At 41.3% G+C, this 16697-nt stretch overlaps 1 protein-coding gene and 1 long non-coding RNA gene across 10 annotated transcripts in view; one reads left to right on the top strand and one right to left on the bottom strand.

Moving 5' to 3' along the window:
- Positions 1-16697, bottom strand: part of BACH2 (BTB domain and CNC homolog 2) — a 252104-nt gene that overhangs the window by 173977 nt on the left and 61430 nt on the right. The window contains exon 1 of one of the 9 annotated variants that reach the window (XM_065588202.1): positions 3076-5624. The exons of 6 other annotated variants lie outside the window; for them this stretch is intronic. The gene's annotated coding sequence lies outside the window, so the exon portion shown is untranslated. 2 more of the 9 variants (XM_065588204.1, XM_065588203.1) reach the window with 2 other exon arrangements.
- Positions 5750-12649, top strand: LOC135982272 (uncharacterized). The gene is made up of 3 exons (XR_010599537.1): positions 5750-5884; positions 12270-12353; positions 12466-12649. It is a non-coding gene; the product is annotated as an uncharacterized LOC135982272 (long non-coding RNA).

Here is a 16697-nt window from a genome sequence, read left to right on the forward strand (position 1 = left end):
AGGCACACCTGTCCAGATACCTATAAAAATAAATCTGTAGACACTGACTCCCACACCTACAGGCAGATACACACGTGGATTCATGTGTACACATCTAGCATGCACTAACACATATACTTCCACATTATTTATTATTACAATTGTTGTTTAGTGCTTAGAGACCCCAACTAAGATCAGGGCTCCAGGGTGGTAGGTGCTGGATATACACATAAAAAGAGAGAGTCTGCAACAAAGAATTTATAATGTAGCTAGACAATGGTGGGGAGAAATGTCTGATATACTGGCTCTTCTGCAATTACTAGTCAACAGCATCACTTTTTAAGAAATAATACATTTCTTTTAGAGTTCCCTTCTCTTTTAAAAACTTGTTATGAAATAAATACACACATTTTATGTTATCAATTTTTTTGTGCACAAGCCAGCAAAAGGAATAGAAGTCAAAGAGTTAGGCTGCAAATTTTATTCACAAAGGTATACACACATCCGGCAATATATGCATCTCCCTACACAAAGACACACAGTCTCTTACACAAATACAATGCATGCATGCACGCACACACTTGCCTACACAGAGACACTTTTTCATACACTTTTCAGTAGCTGCCTAAATCACCCAGCCGGGAAAGGAGGAAGGTAAGCTGGAGGGGAAAAGATGGGGCAGGGGGTAGAGGAGAGAGGATGGGGAGGGAAAGAGACCAAGGACGAGAGCAGGGTGGGGGGTGAGAGGGGGCAGTGAAGAAAAGAGGAGGGTCTTGGGGGTATGTGGGGTGGATGGGGAAGCAGGGGGAGGCAGAAGGCTACAGGTGCATGAGGATGTGGGGGGACACAGGTGTACAAGAACATAATGGGAGTGTAGCAGTGTATGGAGGTGAATGGGATGCAGGGCTGTGGGGGTGAGAGCCATGGGGGGGTGGCTCTGGGAGGTGGAGAGGATGGGTGGGAGAGTGCTGTAAGTGGTACAGGGCTGGCAAGGGTAGGTATGGGGGGCAGAATGGGATGGAGGAGGGATGCAGTGAGGGGGAGGGATGCAGTGATGGGGGATTGTGCTGCGTGGGGGGTTGGGAGAGATGCAGTGAGGGGGATGGGGGTGCAGCCCCATTCCCAGCACTCAGAGATGGGGATACTCATACCTCCAACTCCTGGGTGCTGGCGATGGGGCAACACACCACAGTTTGCCACAGGACATGCACCGCAACTGGAGCCCAGCCACACGAGGAGTGCGAGAAGGGGGCCAGCAGCAGCAGGAGAGGCACACACCATGCAACCCCTCAACAGCCGCCTGCTGAGTGCGAGTCACGCTAGTTCCTCCCCTGGCCTGACCCAGCCAATGGGAGCTGTGCCTGCGGGCGGGGCAGCACGCAGCCCCCCCCCCCCGCCCGGGCCGCCCCTAGGAGCCAGACATGCTGGCTGCTTCCCAACCGGGAGCCACACAGCGCAACGGCTGGCGCTGCCAACCAGACAGTTAGCAGCCCAATGCTGACTGGAGCCGCCAGGATCTCTTTTCAACCAGGTGTTCTGGTGCAAAACAGAACACCTGGTCACCTTACATACAACCAAGGCCTTCACTATTTGTGATGAATAAAGATCCTATGACACTTCTTGCAATATTAGGGGTATTAACCCTTGTTTCCTTGACAAATTCAAACTTTAGTAATTTCACTCAAGCTACCAAACTCTCTGTAGTTTAAATGAATTATTTTTTCCTTCCTCTCACCACTAGTGTAATGCTAGGAAATGAATAACGATTGCTATGTTCCTCCCCACGATTAGCCATTTTTCAATGGTAAGTAAATGCTGCTATATACAATCTGTAAAATGTTTTTTGTTTCCTCAGAGTTAAAACCACTGTGGAGACGTAAAGTACCATTATTTTCCTTAGTTTCAGAAAAGCAGCCTGGAATCATTTGTATGAAACCTAATCAATAAGCAGAGTGAGCTATAGCCAGAATGACAATCTCAGAACTTCTTTCCTTTTGTGTTTTATATGTCAAATTACCAGTACCACTAGAATTGTGTGTCATTTTAAAACTTTGTCTTTTAGCTGTTACCTTTGCTATCATGTTTTCTTCCCTTCCTTCTCCTTCTCCCCACCCTGAAATCATTTCTTAACTCCAGAAGTCTAAATGAAGTTCAAACAGAGGAAGTTGATGGGAGTCCACTGCCAATTCCACTTTACAGTCACAGCTTGTTCCCAGAGCTCCATCAGCCGCCCACAATCAAGGGCTGCTGGCTCAGTTCTGCTCGCTGTCCAGGTTTAATAGGTTCAGCTAGTTAATGAGCAATGACTAGATTGCATTCCAAGACTTCACATCATTCATGAAGCAATTAAGTGTACACCTCTTGGTGGAAATGGGGAAGTACCTTATTTCACTGAAAGGATAAATGTAATGCATTTTTCATCTGAATGTTGCAACATAATGAAAAACATCTTATAAAATATTCACTTTCTGTAGATATCAAGAGAAAGGTATCTTTAACAAGCTTAGGAAGGACTGCCCTACCTGTACACTTCTGGAATTATGAAATGCTTTCACAAGATGTTTAGATAAAGCCAAATAGTGTGAGCCATCAGGAAGTATCTCATTGAGTTGCTAAAAAGCCAGGCAAGGGAGCTTTTGTAAATATATTAACTACTGAGACACAAAGATATTTAATTTGAAAGACATTTCAGAGATAGTAATACCTTGCACTTTTAAGTGCTTTTCATAAAGGATCTCAAAGCACTCTACAAACATTAGTGACTTATTAAGTATTATTCCTGACTTTGCAGTTGAGGAAATTAAGGCACAAAAATTAACTAACAGAGGTACACCAGAACCCTCTTGTGAAACTGGGAGTAGAACCCAGATCTCCTGACTTGCAACCACGTCCCTATATCACACTAAAAAAATAAACCAAGCTTCTCTCACACACTTACATTCCCCTTCACTTTAACTGCATCTCCCAATATTCTGTTTCTCCTCAGGCCTCTTCTCGTTTAAAAGTTCTACAACATGAGGCCACAGCTCTTCTGGTGATGTTTAGAATATTGGTATGTTCTTGAATTAAGAACTCCCCATTTTGACCTGAGATTACCTCTTTTCACGCGTAAGTCTCCAAGTTTTGTGGTTCAATCTGAAGGAGGAGGAATCATACTGACGTGGCACCTGCACTGCTTCCCCCAGCCTCCCAGGGCTGCTACATCAGCAACAGCTGACACTGTTTCCTGCTCCTCTCCCCTGCCAGCCTTTTCAATACATGCAATGCACTGGCAAGGTTTGCTGCTGATATCTTGCACCAAACAGAACAGCCAAGGCATGGTGGAAGAGAACAGAGAGCAGAGGAGAGAGGTAGTGTGGAGACAGTGGGAGCAGGAGCAGGGAAAAGAAAAGATGAACAGGCCCCATGGCCATAACTCCCTTATATGGATCCTTCCTTACCTGACATAAAATTATGCAATTTGTATGTCTGAATGCCAGTTACTATGTCCTAAAGCTGCTTTAAAGGATTACTATACCAATATCAAAAAAAAAACCCACTCTCATGACTATCACTGCTGCAGATTGGGGAACCAATAAACCTACACTGGAATAGGGGGAGCTTTATAGGCTGGAGAATCAGATTATCCAACAGATACAGCCAAATAAATTTAGCTTCTCTGACTGTGGAAACATCATGACTTATTTTGCTATCTTAATTGAAGATGAATTTACAGAGAGATGACATGTTCAGTCACTTACCAAAAACCCATGGTTCAATTTTAGAAAGGATGACTAACGTGATAAGAGACTGAGGTTTTTTTTTAAATTAAATGCAAGAGTCTAGCCATATGAAGTAAGCACAGCAGAAGAGTTATGTAATCTTTTCTCTTGTTACTCCCCATTTCCTTAATGCATGCCAGCCAAAAATACAACACTTGAACATATATCTCACAAAACATGGTTTCACACTCTGAAAGATCGATTGCCATGTGCTGCATGAAGCCAGTGGGACTACTCATGAAAGTAAGATGAGCGGGATTTGGCCCGCCAATGCAGTGATCATATACTAAAGGCCCTATCCCATCAACACTTACTTCTGTGCGAATTCTCTAGTCAATAACACTTCACCCAGCCCTAAAATAAGTAGCATTTGAAGGACCATCCCTAAACCTGCTAAACTGCATATACTGTGTAACAGTACTAATGAGCAACTGTAGATACTGCATTTTTTTCCTAACACTTACAGTGAAGCAGCAAGATACCCAAAGCTCAGATACAACTTCAAAGCTATGTAAATATTGACACCACGCTCAGAAAAAAAAATAGGTAATCATACCAAGGGAACCTTATTATACAACGTTAAAAAATAAATTCCATTCCTTGGCCCTTAATCCCTGCTTCCATTTCCATCCTTTGTGAAAGGGGAGAGGAGGGATCTCTCAGAGCAGTGATAGTCAATTGTTTTTTTGTCAAGGTCCAAATTTCTTGGTCAAGGGATAGTCAAGGTTCAGACTCCAAAGAAACATTTTTTCACACCACAATAACAATAATGATAATAATAAGTAAATAAAAAGATTTAGTGGTCCATTCAAAAGTATCTGGCGGTCCAGATTTGGCCTGCGGTCTTGCCTATTGACTACTCCTGTTTTAGAGTAACAGATTTCTAATTCAGGAACTGCACAGAAACCACAATGATGGGCATGGTACAGTAGACTAGATAAAACAGCTGAGCCTGCAATCAAGACCATGTGTTGTAGAAGTGTTCGGATGATTAATTTGAGCTGTAAATTCAGTCTGAAAGGAGAGAATCTGAATTCAAAGCATCTGAAATACAGCAAATGTTGAGCTTCCAGGTCATGACATAGCAAATCTGGGAGGTCACTCACCAATGAAAATACCTAATGTGAAGACTGCAGAGGACTGGGGGTTAGGGGGAGGGGGAAGAGAGGAGAGGAGAAACTGCATGACCTTGAACCAATTAGCTAAATTGTCAAGCAATAGTTAACATTGAGGAATCTTGCAACATTGTTTATATCCTGTCACCATAAACAGGTGCTGGGAAGGTACAAAGGGCCAGGGGGGAGGAACCATGGAAGGTTTTATTTGACCAGTTCAGATTAAGCTGTTTAAAGGCAATTTCTTTCCTGGAATGAATACTGATGCTGAAATGTGACTATAGCACTCTCTGACAAGTAGAGGACATACCTCACAAGATTTAGGTGATTTAGACATTTTAGGTGAGCATTTTCATGATGGGGGAGGGGGGCAGGAGAAGTTAGGGGGTTTTAACTATTCTATTCTGTATAGCTTCTTATACCACGCTCATCATAGTATCTGAGCACCTGAGATTTTTATTAAGCCTTCAGAAAAAAACTAAATATTTTTATATCATCAGTGCTGTAGCCTGCTATTTACCATTTGAAAAGGGAGGAATAAAAGAAAACATGCCCATCCCATTTTAAATCTGTATCAGAATTCACCTTGTATACATTGGTGTCTGAAATATCTATGATTCTACACCTACAGATTTTGTATTCAAAAAATGCTTTGACCCACAGATTTTTTTTTTTTCCTCCTGCTGCTTTTCTTTGCCCCTCATACCAGCCACCTCACTCTCCTTTCTTCTACAGCTCTTTGTTGCAGAATGTCAGGGTCATCAGTGTCACAGTCTGACATGATTAGTGTTGATGACATTACACCAGTGTTCTAAGGAAGCAGGCAGAGGGCAGAAAAAAAGATTGCAGCCATTTTAGGAAGAAGGAATCAGGCTAAAATACATATCAGCAAACTGAGTAAAAACTCCCATTTCCCAATTAAAATAAGGTTCTTGAACCACCGCAGCATTGTGCTGCTTCTAAACAATCTCCATATTTCCAGATTCATAAAATCGATGCATCTCTGCCTCCACCGCATATATCCCTGAGGTATGTTCCTATTTTTGTAAGATTAAAGCCAAGGACTGGAGGTACAGATAAAGCTTGAACCTGTGATTCAGCAGATTCTAATGTTCTGAAGTAGGATGACAATCTGTGTACTATTGAAAGATAGCAGCAGTCCATTACATGTATTGATTTGCAGCACTTTGTCAGCACTAATGATGTTATCTCATTAAAAGAGATAAATGCCCTACTGTTCTACCAAAAGCATCTGCTTCTTATTTTTCTCTCACACACTCCAGCAGGGCTCTCAGCAGCAAGCACACTGAAATCAAATTGAAATCCAATGCAAAACTTGCTTACAGAATTGCTTACTAAGTCTTCTTTTTAATTAGGTTTTTCTACTTTTCTTAAATGGTACTTCTGATTTAAACATTGGGTGGGTGTATCACTGAAAAAACAAATTTTGCTTCTAATCTATTAAATTTGAGGGAGCAGCAGCTGAACACCAGTTAGAGAAGTTTTCAAACAAAGAGAGATGTAATTTGCAATTTCTCAACATTATAGTTATTTTGCGCAAAGATTAATTGTATGGTTGCAACTTTTGTCAGAATAGGTAAAATAAAATAGAAAGTAGCATTAATTATTCAGTTTGTTAACACCAAGCAACATGTTGCCATGTGCACTGCAATGGTTTTGTTTCAACAGATTTCTAGTTAAATAAAAAGGTAGCAATTTACCATAATGAATGTTTGATACATAATTCCTTTGTGTATAGGGTCTCTAAATACACATTATTAAAGTCTATTAAATTCTCTATTTAGCAGTATTACTAATGTGCCTATGGGGAAATTATTACAATGAAGCAGCACCAGTATTTAAATTCCAGTTATTTAATATGCTCTCCTAATAATCAATCCAGATATCTACTTTAAGATGTAGCCAAACTACTTCCAGAATGGCATCATCCATCTCCTTTCCTATATTGTAATAAGAATTGCTTATGGTCATTTAGTTGCTAAAAAAAGTAAAAATTAGTATTTTAATCTAACACGTCTTTCAGAATTAACGTTATAGGTTGCTACTGTTTTAGAGTAATACACCCCTCCCCGATTATCCTGACATAGCACGGTACTTTGTTGCTAGGGATAGATTCAGCAATAAGTAACCATTGGTAGCCATATCTATCAAAACTAGTCTTGTTTCAGTTATGTCTGGGAAGCACTGAGCTCTATAACTGACTTTAGGCCCCATTACTGCATATGACTCAGTGGGGGAAGAACAATGAACTTGCGCAGAGTCCACTGAATTTGATTAGGGTCTGACCACAAGCAGCCTTCAAATGCACCCCCTCCCTAAGCTTCAGAACCAAGCTCCAGCTTGAGACCAAACGTCTGAACAGCTATTTTTACTGCCATAGCACAAGCCCTGGTCTGTAGAACTAGGCTGAGAGACTTGATGCCGTAGGCTGCTGCTTACTGTGTAGATGTACCCTTGGGGATCAAAAGTAGGTTATTTGTAGAGTATTAAAAGGAGTGTGTGATAAACTTTTTAAAATCCTTTTGACCATTCCCTTTCCAAACACTGCAAGTTATAGTTATTAATCTTCTTCTGAACGGTGTTACATTTCATTGCAATCCATTTTAAAATTTATAGTTAGTTTTATCCTTTTAAATGTGTAAGGGCAGCACCAGATCTAGTCCTACTGGGAAGGTTTTTGTTTTTTTTTAAACAGAAATAATAAAATTTTAATATAAAAAGAGAAGAATGGTATTTGGTTAAGTTACTGGGCTGGGACTCAGATCTGTCGGACTTTGGTAAATTCTACCCTTTCTCTATCCCTCAGTCGCCCATAAGTACAATGGGGGGTACTACTTTCTTACCTCACAGAGATACTGATAGGGTAAATTCATTTATGCCAGTGAGGCTCTCAGACACTACAGTGATGAGGATTATGAAAGTACTTAAGCAGATGAATAGATAGCTTAACTTCCCATCAAGCCACCAGCATAATCTCAACACCAATTTAAAATTCAATTAAACTACAGTTATAAAGAAGAACAATTACTACACCCAGTAAGCAGAAGATAAAAAGGTGTGAAGCTAAATACGCATGGAAATAAGGTATCAGTAAGCCATCCTACCACATAAAGCAGTAAGTAGGAATGTGATGCTGCTCAATATTGTTGCTTATCTATCTTTCCTCAAACATGGGAATATGCAGAATTTAGATACAATATATAAAACAACTCTGGCACCCAAATGATTGTGCAAATACTCATGAAAAGGAGGGATCAAGCCATAATTTAATCTTGAAAATTATCTTGTATATACAGTGCAAGTTCATCCCTGGCAAGTATGAACCAAATTTTGCCCACTCATACAGGTTCTGAGGTAGGTTCAAGCCCTCAGGCAGGTCTGTGCAGTTATGATATTTTCAGATACAGACCAGAGGTGGTTTGTAATAGATCAGAGAGATCCTCAAAAAAGTACTGCAAATGAGTGGATATTTTTGAGCTATACACTAATTCCCTATAAATCAATGTACAAAACACACTCCTTTCTCAAATTACAAACCATTGGACAAATAGCATTCTCAGTTACACAAATGCAACCCCATTACCTTCACTGGATTTACATGTGTAACAGAGCAGAATTTATCCTCAGTTGGTTATTTATAGAAGGCCAACATTTCCATAAATTACAGTAAAGAAACCAATTTGTTTAGCTTAACTAAAGCAAGAGAAGCATTCCTTTCATCCTTTAGAAGTCAGACATATTTCTTGATAAGAGGAAGGGGGTAGGAAGACCATAGCTAAAAGAAGTGAAATCTATTATCTATGTGTTTGTTTCTATTATAGACCAGCAGTCAAGGAAAATTATGATACCAAACCCGCTGCTCAGGAAGGGCAATAACACTTTTGGAAAGGGTGTGATTAACTGTTTTATCATGATTTTAGTAAGCTTATCTTAACATCCCACTGCAGAACAAAAGTTCAGCCAGCATTTAGGTATAATCCCAAGGAATATCACACACAGGACTGGAAGAAGGTACAAAATGTTAAATGAGAGTCTTGTCACTATCATGAAACTGAAGTACAGACACTCTAACCAGGTAGAAGTACAGTGTAAAAATCCATAATCTAATGTGCAGTTGTACTATATTAAAAAAGACATTGTGATGTGCCTCTCTAAAATATCCCTCTCATCTCTTACTCAAGTATCTTGGCATTAGTCATAGCACATGACAGACATCAGCATCCAGCTGTAGCCTGACAAATGGTATTAACATTTACCTGGTGTGAAAGTTGTGATGTAGCCTTATATTTACACCTTTGTATTGGCAGAGAAATCAGCTACTTCTGCCAAACAGTCAGTCACTTTGTCTGTCCTACTATCTACAGTTCTGAAATTCACAAGTGTCTCACCAACTGCAATGCATCTCCATATCTACTGAAAATATCATTCTCTACTTCTTTTAGCAGAATCAGTGTTCTCAGCTGGGAACAAGGGACTTTTCTATATTGCAGTCATGCCAGTTGCATCACCAAACATTTCCTGATCATGGCTAAATGTGGCATCTCTGTAGCTATGTTTAGCTAACTAATTTTATTCTCTGCTAACATTAGGGTTAAATACTAAAATTTCTCCTAAGAAGTTTTAACTCACTGGCATCCCCTTACTTCCATCACATGCAACTTCTCATAAGCAGTGTACTCTTCACCAGAGCATTCAAGTACCTACTTCCTTGTTCACAGTTAATTTTAGAGTTTAAAATGAAAAGAAATAGCAGACCCAATTGGAAGAGAGCTCTGAGGTAGGTCTAAGGCAGTGGTGGGCAACCTGCGGCCCATGGGCCGCAGGCTGCCCGTCTGAGTAATCCTCTGGCGGGCCACAACACCGTGTTTGCATTGACTGTTCACAGGCATGGCTGCCTGCAGCTCCCAGTGAACCGCAGCCACTGAGAGCTGCGGGCGGCCATGCCTGCGGATGGTCAACGTAAACAGTGTCTCCCGGCCCGCCAGTGGATTACTCTGATGGGCCACAGGTTTCCCACCACTGGTCTAAGGTCAATTTGTGAGCAGGGGAGAAATTAACTATATTTAAAACTAGCTAACCAAGCAATTTAACCAATGTCAAGCAACAGTAGACCCGGCAGCAGTAGAAGACAACTTTAGGCCATGCTTAATTTTGTCATCTTATCCTTTCATGTTCAAACACATTTTAGCAAGTAATGAATGGGTCATGCTCACCAAGTGCATAGTGCTTGACCAGCAAAACTTCCTTCAAAGGGATGGCATTTATATACTCAGAGCTCTAAAACCATGTAACGCAGCAAAGGTATCAGAGAGTGACAGAAGGGACCATTGGATCACCTAATCTGACCTCTTGTATAACACAGGCCACAGAACACCCCCACCCCCAATAATTCCTACAGCATATCTTTTAGAAAAGCTGTCCAATCTCGATTTAAACATTGCCAGTGATGGAAACTCCATCATGACCTTTGGTAAATAGTTAGTTACCCTCATTGTTAAAAATTGCCTTATTTCCAGTCTGAATTTGTTTAGCTTCAACTTCCAGCCATTGGACTGTGTTGTACCTTTATTTGCTAAATTGAAGAGCAAATCATCAAATATTTATTCCCCATGTAGGTATTTATAGACTGACCAAGTCACCCCTTAACCTTTTCTTTGTTAAGTGAAATAAATCAAGCTCCTTACGTATCATGATATGGCATGTTTTCTATTATCTTGACAAACTGTAGTTTCTTAATTTTAATCACATTCATAAGAATATAAGGACGGCCGTACTGGGTCAGACCAAAGGTCTATCTAGCCCAGTATCCTGTCTACCGACAGTGGCCAATGCCAGGTGCCTCAGAGGGAGTGAGCCCAACAGGCAATGATCAAGTGATCTCTCTCCTGCCACCCATCTCCACCCTCTGACAAACAGAGGCTGGGGACACCATTCCTTATCCATCCTGGCTAATAGCCATTAATGGACTTAACCTCCATGAATTTATCCAGTTCTCTTTTAAACGCTGTAATAGTCCTAGCCTTCACAACCTCCTCAGGCAAGGAGTTCCACAAGTTGACTGTGTGCTGTATGAAGAAGAACTTCCTTTTATTTGTTTTAAACCTGCTGCCCATTAATTTCATTTGGTGGCCCCTAGTTCTTGTATTATGGGAACAAGTAAATAACTTTTCCTTATTTACTTTCTCTACATCACTCATGATTTTATATACCTTTATCATATCCTCCCTTAGTCTCCTCTTTTCCAAGCTGAAAAATCCTAGCCTCTTTAATCTCTCCTCAAATGGGACCCATTCCAAACCCCTAATAATTTTAGTTGCCCTTCTCTGAACCTTTTCTAATGTCAGTATATCTTTTTTGAGATGAGGAGACCACATCTGTACGCAGTATTCAAGATGTGGGTGTACCATGGATTTATAGAAGGGCAATAAGATACTCTCCGTCTCATTTTCTATCCCCTTTTTAATGATTCCTAACATCCTGTTTGCTTTTTTGACCGCCGCAGCACACTGCGTGGACGTCTTCAGCGAACTATCCACGATGACTCCAAGATCTTTTTCCTGATTCGTTGTAGCCCCCATCATATTGTATGTATAGTTGGGGTTATTTCTTCCAATGTGCATTACTTTACATTTATCCACATTAACTTTCATTTGCCATTTTCTTGCCCAATCAGTTTTGTGAGATCTTTTTGAAGTTCTTCACAGTCTGCTTTGGTCTAAACTATCTTGAGCAGTTTAGTATCATCTGCAAACTTTGCCACCTCACTTTTTACCCCTTTCTCCAGATCATTTATAAATAAGTTGAATAGGATTGGTCCTAGGACTGACCCTTGGGGGACACCACTTGTTACCCCTCTCCATTCTGAGACTTTACCATTTATTCCTACCCTTTGTTCCCTGTCTTTTAACCAGTTCTCAATCCATGAAAGGACCTTCTCTCTCATCCCATGATAACTTAATTTACATAAGAGCCTTTGGTGAGGGACCTTGTCAAAGGCTTTCTGGAAATCTAAGTACACTATGTCCACTGGATCCCCCTTGTCCACATGTTTGTTGACCCCTTCAAAGAACTCTAATAGATTAGTAAAACACGATTTCCCTTTACAGAAACCATGTTGACTTTTGCCCAACAATTTATGTTCTTCTATGTATCTGACAATTTTATTCTTTACTATTGTTCAACTAATTTGCCTGGTACTGACATTAAATTTACCGGTCTGTAATTGCTGGGATCACCTCTAGAGCCCTTTTTAAATATTGGCGTTACATTCAAATTGAAAGCTACAACGTGAAATTTTCTAAAATATTCTGAGCATTTGATTTTTGTTTAAGCCAGTACATATGAGACTCAGCTGTTTATTTTTCTCATATATGGCACTTCCTTTTACCTACAGATTGGACGTATATGAGGGCTGCTGCTAACACTGATGAAAACGAACCTTTAGATAGAGAAAGATCTTCAACATTTGCATGAGCACGTAAGTTATCAGATTAATTTATTTATTATGTGACCACAACAATCAAGAGCCATTAAATGTGGAATTGAGCACCAGTTAAAATGCATTTTGAATCTGGATTTCTCATTGATAGAGAGGAGCGAAAATAACCTTTACTGGCGATGTTCTGAAGAATGCAAATGGAAAAGGAGATACCAAAGACATGCTGATCTCTTCTGCAAAGGCAAGAAATTCTTAAGATTTATAGCAATAATTCTGACCTGTCACTGTGGCATCAGAAGACTAGATAAATTAAAAAGTCATAGAAGGCCAGTCAATCGCACACACCCTTGAACTAAAATGGGGGTGTTCTCAGCCCTGAAATGAATGGATTAAGGATTCAATATTAAAAGTATTCATTTGGATATGTGTAGTCTTCAATTCTTTTCTAATTTTGATGTTTTGTTTATGTTTAACCTTTACTTTATGTTTTATAGTTATTTTAAATTCAGTTCAACTTTTGCTCACAACTGTCTGGAATAAATTTAATACATAGAACAAATCCATCAATTCATCATTTCTTTCATCACTTTTTGTGAATGAGACAAATAGTTAGTGCAACATTGTTGTACCAATGTTGGTCTCAAGATATTAGAGAGACAATGTGGGTGGACAATATCTTTTATTGGACCAGTTTGTCTGTCTCACCAACAGAAGTTAGTCCAATAAAAGATATTACCTCACCCACTTTGTCTCACAAATAGTTAAGAAAGTCGTTGAAAGAAGGCAGAAGTAGTCAGATTTCAGTTTTGACTTTTATGTGGCGATACTGATCTGCTGTGTAAAGGTGAAAATGGTTCAAAACTGTCTGCAGTATAGAATGCTAAAAATCGAGCTGCAGAATATCAGCTATGAGAGTTCAGAAAGCTTTTTGTGTACCAAAGTTTGAGAAAGATTATGTCATGAAGGCTCTAAAAGCAACCTGAGAGGCGATATTTTGTTCATTGGCAAGCAAGAAAGACCCACTTTCTGGACCATTCTAAAGGTAAAGATTCACTATTTGGATAAAAAATATTAACATAAAAAATTTAAGCAGACAGGAAGTTTATTTAGATACCAGGAGATTGAGGAATGAGCCATGATGTGAGGGGAACAGCACAGTGTGCCACTAAATAGAAAGGTAGGAAATGAGTGAGCAGCCTCTGACACTGGTGAAAACAGGCCTTTTTAGTGCATAGTTGAAGGTTAGATAAATGTCTATCAGGGATGGTCTAGACAGTATTTGGTCCTGCCATGCGGGCAGGGGACTGGACTCGATGACCTCTCGAGGTCCCTTCCAGTCCTATAATCTATGAATCTATGAAAGGGTCTTGGTTAGAGCTAACTTCATTTAAGGGGGGGGTGGAAAACCAAGCCAAAGCCAAGTGATAATTTTAGCAGTTGGTAACACCACAGGCAAACCACAAGCAAGAAACTAATGGACTGCTCAGACAAATGATCGGAAAGTTTGAAGAACCTGATCTGTTACTAACATATGGACTGAAAAATCTGCCACTGTAGCAGTATCAGAAGATGCTTGATCATCATCAGAAAACTCTCACAAGCATTCCTTTAGAGAGCCTTTACCAGGTCTTTTGTGGGAATTCAGAAAAAGACATTCTGTTTGTGCTGTGTTGTTCATTTGGATCAATGCCTGACTATACCGATAAGCAAAGATTAATCTCTGAAAGGGATTCTCTATGTTCTGTGGAAAGGATGGGAAAGAAATCTAAGCTTGTTTGGTCTCCAGCTGAACAGGGACTTTCTAACAGAAGTTTCCTCCTGAACTTGCTTGCTTTCTGATCAATTAAGCTTGCTGATTCCTAGATAAGCTGGTCCCAGAGTTTTGCTTGCTCTGAGAGAAGAGAACTGTGAGGTTCATGGATTTATTTCAGAGTGGATTCCAAACTACTGGTTAACAGGATGGCTAACCAGGAGGCTCATTCTACATGAAGAGAGAGAAGGGGGAAGACATAACTAAACCCCCTTAACTAAAAAGGAAAAATCAGAATAATTTTACTGTCATTTTAAAATAATCTTGCATTTTGACACTGTGCCATCTTAGACCTCTGGAGGGGAGGAGTTTGCACATATTTAGCCCCCTAGAGATATTTCTAGAGAATTTAAATTAAAGCCTCTACTCAGAGTAAATCCCTAATATCCACTGCTGAGCTGCCCTGAAGATATATACACGGAGGAAAATGCCACACCCCACACTTCCAGCAAGTTCATATTTCTTCATAAGAGCTCCCTCTGTTTTTCTGTCTAGGGAATTTCTAAGGAAAAGTGTGCTTCTTAATGGTATAAATGAGCATTGTAAAATGGAGTCACTGCCAAGCCCACTTTGGGAATCACCTGCCAGCTTCTGAGCTCCCCAAGTGAAGTTTATAAAATTTGTTAAAGTTTTCTGCTGGAGAGAATTGGGCATCTATCTGGGCTCTTCCAACATGACTCCACAAATGATGAGCTCTGAGTAAATGAGCCAGATTACCTGGCTCATAAGAGAACATTCTTTGGATCTGCAACTGAGGCACCAGAAAAGGCCTCCTAGATCTTTGGGAAGAACTAAAGACCTCTCAACCTGAAGCACAGCAACAAGAAAGTTCCTCCTCTTCTGAAGCCTCAGTAAAAGTGAACACAATAGCCTTATTGCATGTAGGAAGTGTGAGCTCTAGAAATCCCTTTCACGATTATCTCTCTTCATAACGGAGTGCAGACAGGCCAAGATCAAAACTTGAACCTAAATTCCATGGCCTTATTGACCAAGTTAAGCACACCTGGGTGCAGAGCCTCATGGATCCTATGCTCCATCTTTTGACCTGGCTGTTGGCCATGAAGATGACATCTCGTTTGCCAATTATACATGGTACAGACCCCTTTTGTAGTACAGTGGCATGCCCCATGTATGCCTACAGAGTTCTAACAATCAGTTCTTGGCTTGGAGGCAAAGTTCTTCAACTACTTGTGTGACAAAAGAAGCGAACTGCCAGATCACCAGAGACAGAAGCAAGAAAACAATATAGAACCATTGTGTAGAAGCAACATGAGGAAAGGAAGTGGTATATGCTGTGACTGGCAACCACCACCTGCTGATGTCACAGGTTAGAAGTAAATGTTGCTCACTGCACTGGTGGCAAACAGAGAGGCAGAGCAGCCACTATATCAGGGGTCGGCAACCTATGGCACGCAGGCCAAACACGGCACGCAAGCTGAGTTTGAGCGGCACGCTGCCTGCCCGGTGAGAGGAGGAGGAGGAGGAGGGGTGGAGGGGCCGGAAAGCACCACGCTGGGGGAAGAAGCGAGGGAGGAGGGAAGCTTGGCTGCTGCAGGACCAAGCTTCTGCCTCCTGCCCCCGCAGGGGAGAGCAGTGGGGGGGGTCCCGGCCCCCAGCCCCACTCAGCCCCCCCCGCCCACCGCTCTCCCCTGCGGGGGCAGGAGGCAGAACCTTGGTCCTGCGGCAGCCAAGCTTCCCTCCTCCCCCGCTTCTTCCCCCAGCGTGGTGTATTCCGGCCCCTCCTCCTCCCAGAGGAGCAGAGCCGAGCAGCAGTGTGCTCGCTGCTCCGTAGAGCAGGCAGAGAGAGGTAGGGACGGGCCTTGGGGAAGGGGGAGGAACAGGGCATATCCCTCCCAGACCCCTGCCATGAGCCGCTCAGGGCAGGGGGCTGGGAGCACCCCAGCCTTCTGCCCTGCACCCCCCACCCCAACACACACCCAGCCCTCTGCCCTGTACCCCCACAGCCCCAGCCCTCTGCCCTGACCTTGAGTCCCCGTCCCCCCCCCAACACCCAGCCCTCTGACCTGAACCCCCCCCCCACACCCAGCGGGCTGAGTAGGCTGGCGGCGTAAGATCAGCATTTTAATTTAATTTTAAATGAAGCTTCTTAAACATTTTGAAAACCTTGTTTACTTTACATACAACAATAGTTTAGTTATATAATATAGACTTAGAGAGAGACACCTTCTAAAAAAACGCTAAAATGTATTACTGGCACGCGAAACTTTAAATTAAAGTGAATAAATGAAGACTCGGCACACCACTTTTGAAAGGTTGCCTACCCCTGCACTATATCATGGCATTCTTTAAAACCTGAAATACATCTGTCAAAGAAAATACCTTTAAAGTCTGTTAGTAACCCAACAGCCAGAAGAGAAAAGTTGCTCAAGGCAGCAGTGAAGAAAAATTATTAAAAAAAAAAAAAAAAAAAGACATCCTCTACCTTGTGCATGTTGCATAGACTGAAGTGAAGAGTGAGACACGTCACAAAACATGTAAGCACTTGAATATTTTCCTTCCAGATCCTCAATTCCAGAAGGAGGCAGCACCAGTGTGAATACAAGTATGGAAGA

This window comes from Chrysemys picta, chromosome 3 (genome assembly GCF_011386835.1).
Source record: "Chrysemys picta bellii isolate R12L10 chromosome 3, ASM1138683v2, whole genome shotgun sequence".
In the NCBI taxonomy this organism is placed as follows: Eukaryota; Metazoa; Chordata; order Testudines; family Emydidae; genus Chrysemys; species Chrysemys picta.